The sequence below is a fragment of the Engystomops pustulosus genome, chromosome 6, assembly GCF_040894005.1.
Source record: "Engystomops pustulosus chromosome 6, aEngPut4.maternal, whole genome shotgun sequence".
NCBI lineage: Eukaryota > Metazoa > Chordata > Amphibia > Anura > Leptodactylidae > Engystomops > Engystomops pustulosus.
The window spans coordinates 146,341,556-146,354,263 of record NC_092416.1 but is presented as its reverse complement, the minus strand read 5'-3'; positions in this window follow the sequence as shown (position 1 = coordinate 146,354,263).

Below are 12,708 nucleotides of genomic sequence, written 5' to 3'. Positions count from 1 at the left end.
GGTTTTTGGTGCCAGAAGGGCTGGTCTGAGTATTTCAGAAACTGCTGATCTACTGGGATTTTCAGGCACAACCATCTCTAGGGTTTACAGAGAATGGTCCGAAAAAGAAAAAACATCCAGTGAGCGGCAGTTCTGTGGGCGGAAATGCCTTGTTGAGGTCAGAGGAGAATGGGCAGACTGGTTCGAGCTGATAGAAAGGCAACAGTGACTCAAATCGCCACCCGTTACAACCAAGGTAGGCAGAAGAGCATCTCTGAACGCACAGTACGTCGAACTTTGAGGCAGATGGGCTACAGCAGCAGAAGACCACACCGGGTGCCACTCCTTTCAACTAAGAACAGGAAACTGAGGCTACAATTTGCACAAGCTCATCGAAATTGGACAGTAGAAGATTGGAAAAACGTTGCCTGGTCTGATGAGTCTCGATTTCTGCTGCGACATTCGGATGGTAGGGTCAGAATTTGGCGTCAACAATATGAAAGCATGGATCCATCCTGCCTTGTATCAACGGTTCAGGCTGTTGGTGGTGGTGTCATGGTGTGGGGAATATTTTCTTGGCACTCTTTGGGCCCCTTGGTACCAATTGAGCATCGTTGCAACACCACAGCCTACCTGAGTATTGTTGCTGACCATGTCCATCCCTTTATGACCACAATGTACCCAACATCTGATGGCTACTTTCAGCAGGATAATGCGCCATGTCATAAAGCTGGAATCATCTCAGACTGGTTTCTTGAACATGACAATGAGTTCACTGTCCACAGTCACCAGATCTCAATCCAATAGAGCATCTTTGGGATGTGGTGGAACGGGAGATTCGCATCATGGATGTGCAGCCGACAAATCTGCGGCAACTGTGTGATGCCATCATGTCAATATGGACCAAAATCTCTGAGGAATGCTTTCAGCACCTTGGTGAATCTATGCCACGAAGAATTGAGGCACTTCTGAAGGCAAAAGGGGTTCCAACCCGTTACTAGCATATTGTACCTAATAAAGTGGCCGGTGAGTGTAATGCTCCAGTGATGGACAAAGCCTTCTAACCACTAAAATGCCATTGTTGCTATTGACACCAGGGGGATTAAGTGTCTGTAATCTGAGTTCTCTACCATCATGGATAATGCTTGTGGGTTTGAGCTATGACACAATTTTTATAAAATAGGAGCTAATATTCTTTCTGATGACTACTGTATGTAAAGCATCAGCTCTTTAGTCATCTGATGTATCACAAGACTCTGAATCATCCCCTCACTAGACTGGATGTCTGTTTCCCTATGCAATCCCATGTGGCATTCAATATGGTGGTGTAAGATTTGGGATCATGTTATACAACGGTGGACTGGACTGAAGTAAATACATGACAAAGTGATCTATAATATTAGATTTGCCTGCACTATTTGCTACACCTACTGTACATTGGTAAAGGGAAAGAAAAAAAAAATAACCACTCGCCTTAGCCGTCAAAAAGCTAAAATGTATTTACCCTATCAGGGAGCCCTACTTTCCGCAGATATCAATATTATTTTTGATGTAGCATTTTCTATAAAGTTATTGGAACACCCATGTCATATAATATATTTTTCTATTATACATGTTACCTTTAGCGGGGTGCACAGCCACCAACTTCCTGACAATCACAGTTCAAGAGCTGACCCTGTGTGACTGATGCCTGTCCAGACCGGCCCTGACTATCCTCTGGCTGACTCCTAGTGCTTTGTTCTAGTAGAGGAGTCCTCTGAGAGGTGGCTGCCTTGCAACACTGACACTTAGAAATCTACATCTTCACGGGTGACTTTGATAATGCTTTTGGGATTAGCCGCCACACAATGATTCTCAGTCCATGAAAAACGGAACGAGCGCAGTGCCAGGCGCCTCTCTGGCCCTCATCGTGAAATATGATGGAAGATATCCTCTTCCCTGAAAACTGTCCCTGTCCTTAGCACTGTTCTCGGTCCCTAAAATCCACTCAGTGAAGTCCAGTCGTTTTTCACTGACCTAAGTTAAACCGCTCAGATTTTCGCACTCCTATTTTCTTAGTGGAAGATATCCCGCTATGTATTAGATATCCAAATATTGTTTTGAAATTCTTGCCTTTTGTGTAAACTGTCTGCTCCCATCTTCTTAACCAGGCAGTAGCCCAAGAATGTATTACATTTAGTACAGATTAACTGTTCTTACCTTTTAAAGGAAAGATTCTTCTGTGATGAGATAACTGTAGAGAAGATGAATATCATAGACGCCGATGAAACGTGGCTAAACCCAACTTTCTTTGTCAAAGGAAAAAAGATAAAAGAAAATCATCAGGTTATAACTCTTCTGTTAAAGATGGTTTGAGGTCATAGCCCAAATCCCAAATGTCATTTCCCCTACAATACATTCAGTCTAGCAGTCAGCGGTGTGTGTATAAGGATTACAAACATAGTAGTAGTATTAGCAGGTTCCCGGGGGCCTTCATAAGGTGGCAATATAATACATGGCATAGACTAGATTTACCTTAAAGGTCACGCTACAGCTCTGCAGGTTTTCTAGCCACAGCCACAGATCTTTATCACAGTTATAAAATCAAAATTCCTGCCAAGTAAAGATACTTTGGTTCCAATCCGTGCTTATCTGCATAGCTTATGAGCCTACTACACAGCCCCTGCTGCTCTGACTAACCACTGGTGAGGTATGACGGAAGGAATCTTATTTTGGCCTGGGGCCCCCACAGTTCTTTTTTTCATTTTGTAATATTTTGAGTTGTTTTGTTGAAATCTATCAGGTAATCTGAAACTACTGCTTTGTTACAGCCCTCGCCTTCCCTTATGTTTTTTTTTACTGTTGTTATTGTTGAAACCTCAACCAAGCAATTAAGTTCCTTGGTTTCCAGTAGCAAACAACAGCCCATTCTTATTAACACAGGTGTCAGCTTCTAACTGTTTGTTTAAACCATTTCTGTGTATTTGTTTTTTCAGAATCCTATTTCACTAATATATTTATTTTGGCATTCACGTGTAAGCGCTATATTAATATCCGGTTATGTCTGTTTCTTGGGTCAGTTATGCGCAGGTCTTAAACAGCTTTTCATTTTCCTCAGGTTAGGTGATCACTAGGGGCACACCGATGCCGCCAAAACCACCAAGCCCCAAAGTTCTTTGGCTTCTCTTCTCAGTGCCTGTTATTGATATTGCAGCTCAGTTTCAATGGGACAGAGTGTCAAAAAAGTAATATAACCGATGAATATAATGTCATAGGGTTCTCAGAACAATTCCTTTAGATTAGAAACAAAGCTTCCATTAAGTAGAAATATAATAGGCCATGGTATTGTAGCTGGAAACAGCCATTTGTATTTTAGCCTTCAATATGCAAGAAAGCTGTAATATTATTACTGCAGAAAAAAGGGACCCCTAAGGAACCACATTGGCACCTGATGGATCCCTTTCACTTTGAAAAGAGTTGGGTTTCCTTTAGAATGGCTAGAAAATGTTGTATTTTTGTTGGAATCGGTAACAGTCAGTGAACAGAGCCTAATATATATGGGGTCACATTTATCATACACTGGTGCTAACCGATGCTGTCCCCAATCTCCAGAACACACCGGACCTATCAAGAGGCCAAATCACTGCAGCGCCAGGGCTTTTCTATGCATGGCACTGCCTATCCAACCAGAGAAGGGGCAATTCCTAGGACTGTGTTGGGTTTTCAGGCATACAAGCTTGATAAATGTGGCCTATGATTTAAAGCTTGGGTCTCCAACCTTGGGACACAACCCAGGCCAGGCTGCAAAATACTTGATCCAGGACACAAGTAATAAAAGAGATTAAATACTTACCTTTCGCTTTTTTCTGGATCAGTCCTCTTCTCTTCACTCTCCAACTGTATGTGCGCAATTATGTCACCACATTGTGCCTGTAAGCTTCAAAACCAAGTGAAGAGACGAGTATGTTTGAGTGTAAGATTCTTCTTTTTTTTTTTTTTTTTTTAAAGCAGTCTACCATCTCTATCAAGCGTATTGAAGAGAAATATATGTGCATGTAATTTGCAGCATATCTTAATTATTTCTGTACAGTGTGCTATTTCCAAGATGAGGCAGGTGGTACACCAAGGTTTTGTCTTTATCACCCAGAGCACTCGTAATTCCCCATAAATCACTCCCCTCTCCTTCCAGTCTCACCCCATGCATCTCACAAGACAAAACTACTTATCTGACAATGAAAGAAGTGGTCCTGCCCAGGTGCCAAGAACATGACCTGGGCACACAAATTGCCCCACTACCATATAGATTACAATGGGAACACTGCATATTGGACAGAAATTATAAAAGTACTTTTAACTTCTTGCTGCCAACCAATGTAATGGTAAGTTGGCATGCAGCAAAGGTTGTATGGAGAGGGCATACGCCCAGCATTAACAACCGCGATCGGTGCCAGCGGCATTTAACACCCGGCAGCGCATGGTGCGACTTCTTGGCTCGGATCAACACTCCCTGTGATGTCTCTGGGGAGTGATGATCCACCACCCTGACAGCGTGGAGTCTGTGCTGGTGGCACATTGTAACAGGTCACGTGCAGAAATGTCATGGCATGCAGTATATGGTAGAATCGATCAGAACCCTATAGTTAAAGTACCATGGCGTGGGCCAAAAAAAATTGTAAAAAAATTCTAATAATCCTAATTGATATAAAAATAAACTGTAAAAATCTTAAATGTGTTATGTATCACAGTGCATTTCTCTACAACCTGCTGCAACAGATCACAATGCTTGGGTAAGGTGGTCGAGAGTAAGGGCAGGGCTGGCACTTAAACTTTCTGTACTACTAATTTCTTTTCTCGCCCACCCCAGAAAAAAAAATTGGAATGCAAATTGTTCCTGGTAAAAAAAAAAATACAATCAATGCACTGTAGTACTTCTATTATATTGTATGTGCTGCTGCCTACGTACAAGCTGTCGTTTCTGTAAACGTGTGGCCTAATAGTTTGTTGCAGTTTTTAATTTTTTTCAGTTTTTAAAGTATATTCAAGTTATATCTTATTAAGTAATTACTGGGAAATGTAAACCTAAGGAACCAGTGGATTATGACTCAAGAACCACTCACCTTCATAATAATACATTTACAGTCAATAGTAACAAAATTAATAATTAATGCTAAGGCTTCATACTGAAATTTGTCGATCTACAGTTCTTGTTTCAAATGCGACTCCCAACAATTTTATATGTGACTGGTGAATGAATTTAATAATACTCAATTGTGAGGGGTTTTTTTCCCACCTGAACTTTTCGGGCAACAATTGTTATTGGGTGTTATGTAGCAATAAACCTTTTTTGTAGCCTGAGTTCTAAAGAGAAAAAGTCCACAGGAATAAGATTAGCAGCTCATGGCAATAAACCATTGGCTTTGGGTATTGTTAAAGTCATGGCATGACCATGAGCAACCTCATTGTTTTCCAAAAGGTGGTCATAGCCATTAGGGTATCTGCACACGATGCAGATTTAGTCTTGATGCTAGAGGTCCAGAGATAATCACAGATGCCTGGCGATCCGCCAAAACTTGAGATTGTTTCCATCTTTACATCAGCTCCCTGCCAAGGGGGGTGAGGCTGGTGGCAGAATGGGCATACCTGCTGGTGAATGTTTGTATGCTGCAGATTTTTACGCCAGGTAGGACCTGCGTAGCCAGCCACCAGATACATGATTTGAGAGTTATTATTCAGATTGGCCATGTATCTTTATTGATACCTGGTAATGAACTAAAACTCTTTCTGTGGATTTTCTTTCAAAATACAATTCTTAAAGGGAATTGTCACATGATTTTACCCCCTCTACAAGCCCCCTCAGGTAGGGTATGAAATATTTTTGCTAGAGTTCCCTTTTTTTGTGAAATCACCTCGACGTCATATGAAAATAAGCAGAGAAGAGTCATATTTTGTCAAGTTTAGAGGCTTCAGGGGGAGCATCACTTCAGTCACCACTGTGTTTCTATAGTACCTGCTTTTGGTGTCATATCAAGTATAAGAATCTCATGTTTCATATCAGGCTTGTGTTTCTACGACCTATAGAACCGGCGTTATAGGTAGTTGAGCATGTGAGCTGCAGATAAAAATATTTTGTTTAACTGCCTGTATTTTTAGTTCTGTATCTCAAAGAACCACAATCCTTATACAGTCCGAAAGATGAGATTATTATCTTTAATAAAGCACCAAAAGCATAGGCACTTTGGAAATGAAGATCTGAAGAGACTCTCCTCCTGCAGCCTCTAAACTTGACTCATCTTCTCTGCTCATTTTCACGAGACTTTGAAGGAGATTTTTTTTAAATGTACATGGATAAGATTTCAGAATTTTAGAAATGGCATTTCATGTGGATGCTATTACGGTAGTTCAAAATCTGGGGACAGTTCCCTTTTAATGAGCGAAAGACTGAAATTTCCAAACATTTTTGCAATTTTTTCCAGACAATAACAGTGAGCAATAATCATTTTTCATTGAAATTGTACATTTTTATAAAATGTAGTCTAATGCAAGCACCCATCATAGAAATTCCCAGTTGTGCAGATGCTGAAATAGTCTCATGAGCTTGTTTCCCCGTAGATTAGTAGTAATCCCCAATCTGTAGCTCCCAGATGTTGAAATATTACAAGCTACAGGCTACATCACATGTTTTGAGTTGCAGTTTTGAAATAGTTGGGAAATCATGATCTAGTGATAACCAATGTCCTAGATTTTATTCACCCTAGAGTCTTCTACAGTACAAATGGAAAATGCTCATGCTTGGATGCAAATGATTTTGCTTACTTTGTAGAATGGAATGGACATTTTTGAAAAATGGCCAGTGACATTATCTTCCCTGTTTTTCATACTGTCTGGGAAATCGCTTGAACCATACCCGTAACCTGGGCTTTACAATAGCAGGTTTATGAGTAGACAGTGGTGACACATCAGAGGGTGTCAATGCCACAGTGTCATTTTTTACTTTCCCATTTAGGAAAACTGCATGGCAAGCAACAAAGTATCCCCAGGACAAATGGTTTCTAAACTGCAGCTGTCTCTGGAATGTGACTAATTCCCTGGTATTGTCATTGTGAGGTGGGGATGAAAGCAGACAGTGGGCTGGCTGGAGGTGACACACTCCCTGTTCCCATAATTGAAGATGACTGCCAACCCCACACAATGGCATAATGCGCAGTCATTGAATCTCTATATTAAAATGTAACAATATTTTCTAGGTGTGTTTTGCTCTGAGCGGTAATCTATTTCTTTTCTATGTTATTGTGCATTGGATAGTATCCGGAGCTCTTTTGTCACCAGTTTTAAGGAGGATCCTGATCATATTATTCTTTCATTCATACAATGAACATTAGTGAGTATGGGGATTATGTGTAGTCAAAATGTGCATGTTGATTTATTTAGCATAATTCCTATGATGGTTCCAAAAATATACAATAGGCTACTATTAATTATCACGATTTCCCAAATCTCGGCATAATTTATGTTCTCTTTATTTGGGATGTCTGGGATGTTTTTCCATTATGGCAAAAGTCCTAACTTTAATAGTTTCTAATATATCTATATGAAATCCCATTGCAGTTTCACTTGGTTCCCTGTTAATCACTTTCTATACATCTGTACAGCCCAAACTTTATCAAAGCTGATTACCATCCTTTATGCGTTTTAGGGGCATTCTTATGTGACGTATGTGGATATCATTCTGTAGTTTTAAAGTCCTTTTTATTATCCTTCGAGTACACTACACTACTAGTAAACTATATAAGACATATCCATAGGATATGTCATAAATACATGATCTTAGCCCTTTAATAATAATAATAAAAATAATAATCTTTATTTATATAGCGCCCCCAAGAGTCTAAAGTCAATGGAACTGCAGAGATGCCTGAAGCTTGGTACCTGGCACCTGCCCCCGTGTACCTTGGTACCTGTCCCCGAACAGACGAGGGGTGGGGGGGGGGGGGGAGTATACAGTATTGGTTAATAAGGGAGGATTAAAGTTGCATGGAGTTAGAGAGTGTGATTGGCCCGCCTAAATAAATGGGATTTAAGAGCATGTTTGAAGCTTTGGAGATTGGGAATCAGTGTGATAGAACGGAGTAGGGTATTCCAGAGAATTGGTGCAGCTCGGGAGAAGACATGGAGCGGGAGTTTTGAATTTGGAAACAGAATAATCTAAGATCGCTGGTGAATCATAGAGCACAGGTTGGGCAATAGATGGAAATAAGAGAGGAGAGGTAGGCATTATGAAGAACTTTGTGGATGAGGGTGAATTTTGGACCCTTCCACTGTAGAGACGGAATTCTAAACAATTCAATCACCTAGATATTATAGATGCCTCATTTTGGGATGGAGTTTATTGCCACCAACAACCTTCTTAAGGCCTGCATATTGAGATTGGTTACTGTATCTAAATTAAAACAGTAAAATTGTCATCTCATTACGTTTTTAGTGTATTGGATATTGAACGAGTGAAAAATGTAGATTTTTGGAGAAATTTGAGCCTCATTTACAAAGAAGGAGTTATGATGTTTCTGTTTGAGAGGTTAAAGAATAGCCATCTTTCAAATAACTCATTGGTCATATGCAGGTACTGTCATCTCCTAATTACCTGTGAGGGTGAAAGGCCCCGAGGGTTCAGGTAACTCCAGCGTGATTACTTTTTTGTTTTCAGGTGTCACTCACATTCTATAAGGTTTAACTAGGTTCCTAAGATATCACCTTATGCACAAATGTCATGATTTCACTATTCATCATGATCATTTGACACTTAACATGAACAGTCATGAGTCACTGGCTGACCAGTCCATTTGGCCAGTGTTATTTCCCAACAGTGATCACAGACCTAGTCACCAAGTAGGTGTTCCACAGAAAACCTCTCAGGTAGCATAGCCAGTTTCTTTATTGAGTCACTACCTGTAGGCATCCTAAGAGCAAATGCATGAAAGTGTGAACAGTATATCACAGTTAATTAAATTAATATTTTATGTCCTTCCACTCATTCAATTGATTTAGACTAATTTCGAGTGACCATATTTTATGGGACTTGGGACTATGATTGTTAAAGTGAATGGGAGCTGAGCCAAGGTCACCAAATCAAGTTCATCAGTGGGAGAGCTAGGTGTTAAACCCCCATCAATCTGCTATTGATGTTCAATCTTCATAAATAACAAAATCACTGAAAATCCCTTGAAATATTTGAACTCCCACCAAATTCTGAAGCATTTTATCTTAGAACGTTGCAGTCCCCCATACAATCATTCATCCAATATCTACTTCTACCAATCTACTGTATCTGAGGAGAGTTAAAGGGGGGTCCACATACACAAAAATAGTAGGCTTCTCCTGTTTGGACTATTTTCATCTATTTTTTTCATCTGAGGAAGTCATGGAGGCGTGACGTAACGTGTGGGGTCCTGCACCCACTTCCTAACTTCCTTCCCTCCCCCACCTGATCTACCTCATTTATCTTGTTTTACATAGATTTATCTGGATCCTTACACTTGCTCTGCGTTGAGGTATTGTATACCCTTTCAGGATTGACTATCACCTTGGGATTGAAAGGCAGAGCTGTGGGTTATCCCTGCGTATGGGACGTTGCCCCCGCCCATTGGGAAGTATTGTGCTGGATTGTGGCACATTTGTAACTGTTTTTACCTTATATGTGTCTCATTTTTTGTTATTTACTATTTCTAATAAAATTATCATTGGCTGTAATCTGCCTCGCTTTCTTCTTGTTGTGAAATTGTGATTTTTGATGCATTTGGCCTTTGTATCTACCCATTGTTGTGCCGTTCCTTAACTTTGTGGCTTATATTGTAGACTGTATAAGGTAACACCTAGCTTCTGCAATCTTGCTCACACTTTTAAATGATCTACAAACCTACAGCACCTAATTGATGAGATATGGTGACACTTATGTAATAGGGGTTTCTAGTGCATGCACATATACTGTAGTTTTACAAAGTTACTGCTATGAAGAGGGCAACAAAATCCAGGTGGTGATTAACTGCTTCAAGGGAAAACTCAGTTACAATGTTGAGAAGATACAGTGGTGGAATGTATTTAAAGGGAATCTGTCAGCAGAAACTGACCTAATAAACCACTCCCAGTATGTCATCAAGCAGCTAAACACCTTCTTGATCATGTCTACTTCATGGTCCAGCATGGTGTCAATGTCCAGAAAATCACCTTTTAAGAGACATGTAATTTGGTTGTATAAAGTCAAAGAGGCGGAGAGTCTAACACTGAAGTCGAGCTTTCCTGCATCCAAACACATCACTAACCAGATCTCCCTCATTCTGAGGTGAGGAGAGCTTGACTTCAATGCTAATCTCTCTGCCTTCATCACTTTATACAAGTTGATGGTCTGAATGATGCCACCACACTGTGCCATTAAAGACACACGATCTGGAAGGTGTTAATCCGCTTCACATCATACTAGTAATGGTAAATTAGGTCAATCTCTGATGACAGGTTCCCTTTAATAAATTTCTCTTCTATTCTACTATCAGCAATATTCCCACTCAAACTGCATAGCCCAAAGTTTAATAAACTGCTGCTGTATGGTTAACATTCTAAATAAATCTGCATTTCTGTAAAATACATCCTGGTAACATTGTATAGCATTGTATCCTCATCCTTCAGGTAGGTTCCTTCACAGTTCTTTGGTTTCCTACTATGGTTCAGCGATATTTGTGTCATCTGACCCTGATATACACGTGTTGGAAAAGAAAAACATTCATACCCCCATTGCATATACACTCCCGGGACAGCACGGCTGAATATACTGATGACATATGTAGAAATGAAAATCATTATAATACAGACTGTATTTTATATTCACACTAACAACCACTCAATAAATAAGTGGCTTTTACAGAAGCCGAATTGATATTGACATTGACGTAATACAGAACAAACTAACAAAACTGCGCCAAGAAAAAAAGCGTTACTTCAGGGAATATGAAGTACTGGAACAAAAGTTCAAGCTCTGCAGAAGGTGGGTGGTAGATTCAGAGTCATGTTATGAAATTCACAGCTACGCAACCAATCTTAATGACGAACAAATTACTACAAGTTATCGGAATGTGCAAAGCGTGTCAGGGTACATTTACTTGTTGTCTGATGTGGTAAAGAGCCCTATTTACACCGTATCTTGGAGGTTGAAATACTAGAAAATGATTAGATATCAAATACTAAAAATATCCTTTACATAAAAATGGCAACATAAGAATATTTGGTTGAGTCAAAGTCAAGAAAGCCACCAAATTCCAGTGTCTAAAGAGAATGTGGCACAAGAAGAAAACCTTTTTTTCACCAAGTTTTTATGTTTGTTTTATTTCTGATGAGTTTTTGTCTCAATCTTTACTTTAAAAACATGTCTTCATCCTCCAGCCTCTTACTCAGACCACAGGCTTCATTACAGGATGACAACCTATGGCACGGGTGCCAGAGGTGGGACTCAGAATCCTCTCTGCGGGGAAACTCTACTACTACAGAAAGCATAGGAGTTACTGCTGCACTGGGTTAAGAGGCACAATCAGAAATTAGTTTACTCAAAAAACATTTTATAATATGTATATAATAATATATCAATATTTCAATCCATAATCTATACATTGACATACTGTACTTCATTAAAGGTCCATGCTCATGACCATATCCATAGGACAACACTTTTGTCTCCGTGGCACATGATCTCCTAAAGGTCAGTAAACTGTAACCATTTGGACTCTATGTTCTATCTATATATTATTGAAATAATCATTCAGCAAAAAGAAGTTATTTTAATATCATTTATATTTCAGTTAACTTCTATTGTAGCTTTCTATATTTCCGTATGGGTATTTGCCTTCTGTTATTTTATCTTCCTGCTTTATGTGGATCAAGTTGATTTTCACTTGAACATGAGTCATGTCCCTGCGGGCATCTTCTGTCAGTATGGCGTCCCTGTACTTAAGTACACCTTTCATTTGTTTCTGCTGTCCTTCTAGTCATTAGAATTTAGGAATTGTTGTTCAGGTACCTGGGGCCTGTCTCTAGTGCAGGGTGTGATTTGACAACAGTGGTTACCCATCACTATTGTCTGCTTTAGTATAATTACAATTAACTTTAGGGTTACTCATGTCTCCTATAGCCTTTAGAGGTCTATTATGTAGATTAGCTGATGAGATTGTCTCTTTAGCTTTCAATAAAACTCAATTCATATGTTTGCTATGTTCTGTTTAATACTATAGATCTTTTTATTTTGTTGCTTTATGTTATTTTTTTGTTTATTCTTCTCCCTTACGTCTAATGTTCACATGTGAATGTTATACTTCCTTTCTCTGTACCCTGTCTTGATGTGTACCATTTGTTTTCTAAGTACCTATAGCAACGGTCAGAATAGAAATCTCACATTCTTAAGAATAAATAGTATTTTTGTTGCAATACTGTATGGAATCTCAGGGGCCTCTCAGGTGACTCCCGGAAGAAAACAGCTTTTCATTAGAAGAAAGCTTCTGCTGAGTTAAGTTTTCTAATAGAAAAATAGTCAGAAAATGTCACTTTTTAAGGATATTTGGAAACTGTCTTTGTTAAAAGGACAACATTTCTATGCTGTTAGTTCATAGTGAAATCTGTTTTTGAGAAGAATTGGGCTAAAATTGCTAAACAGCCTAAGGGCTCTTACACGTAACCTTTTCTATGCACACGGACGGCATTTGTTTGTTCTTTGTGTGC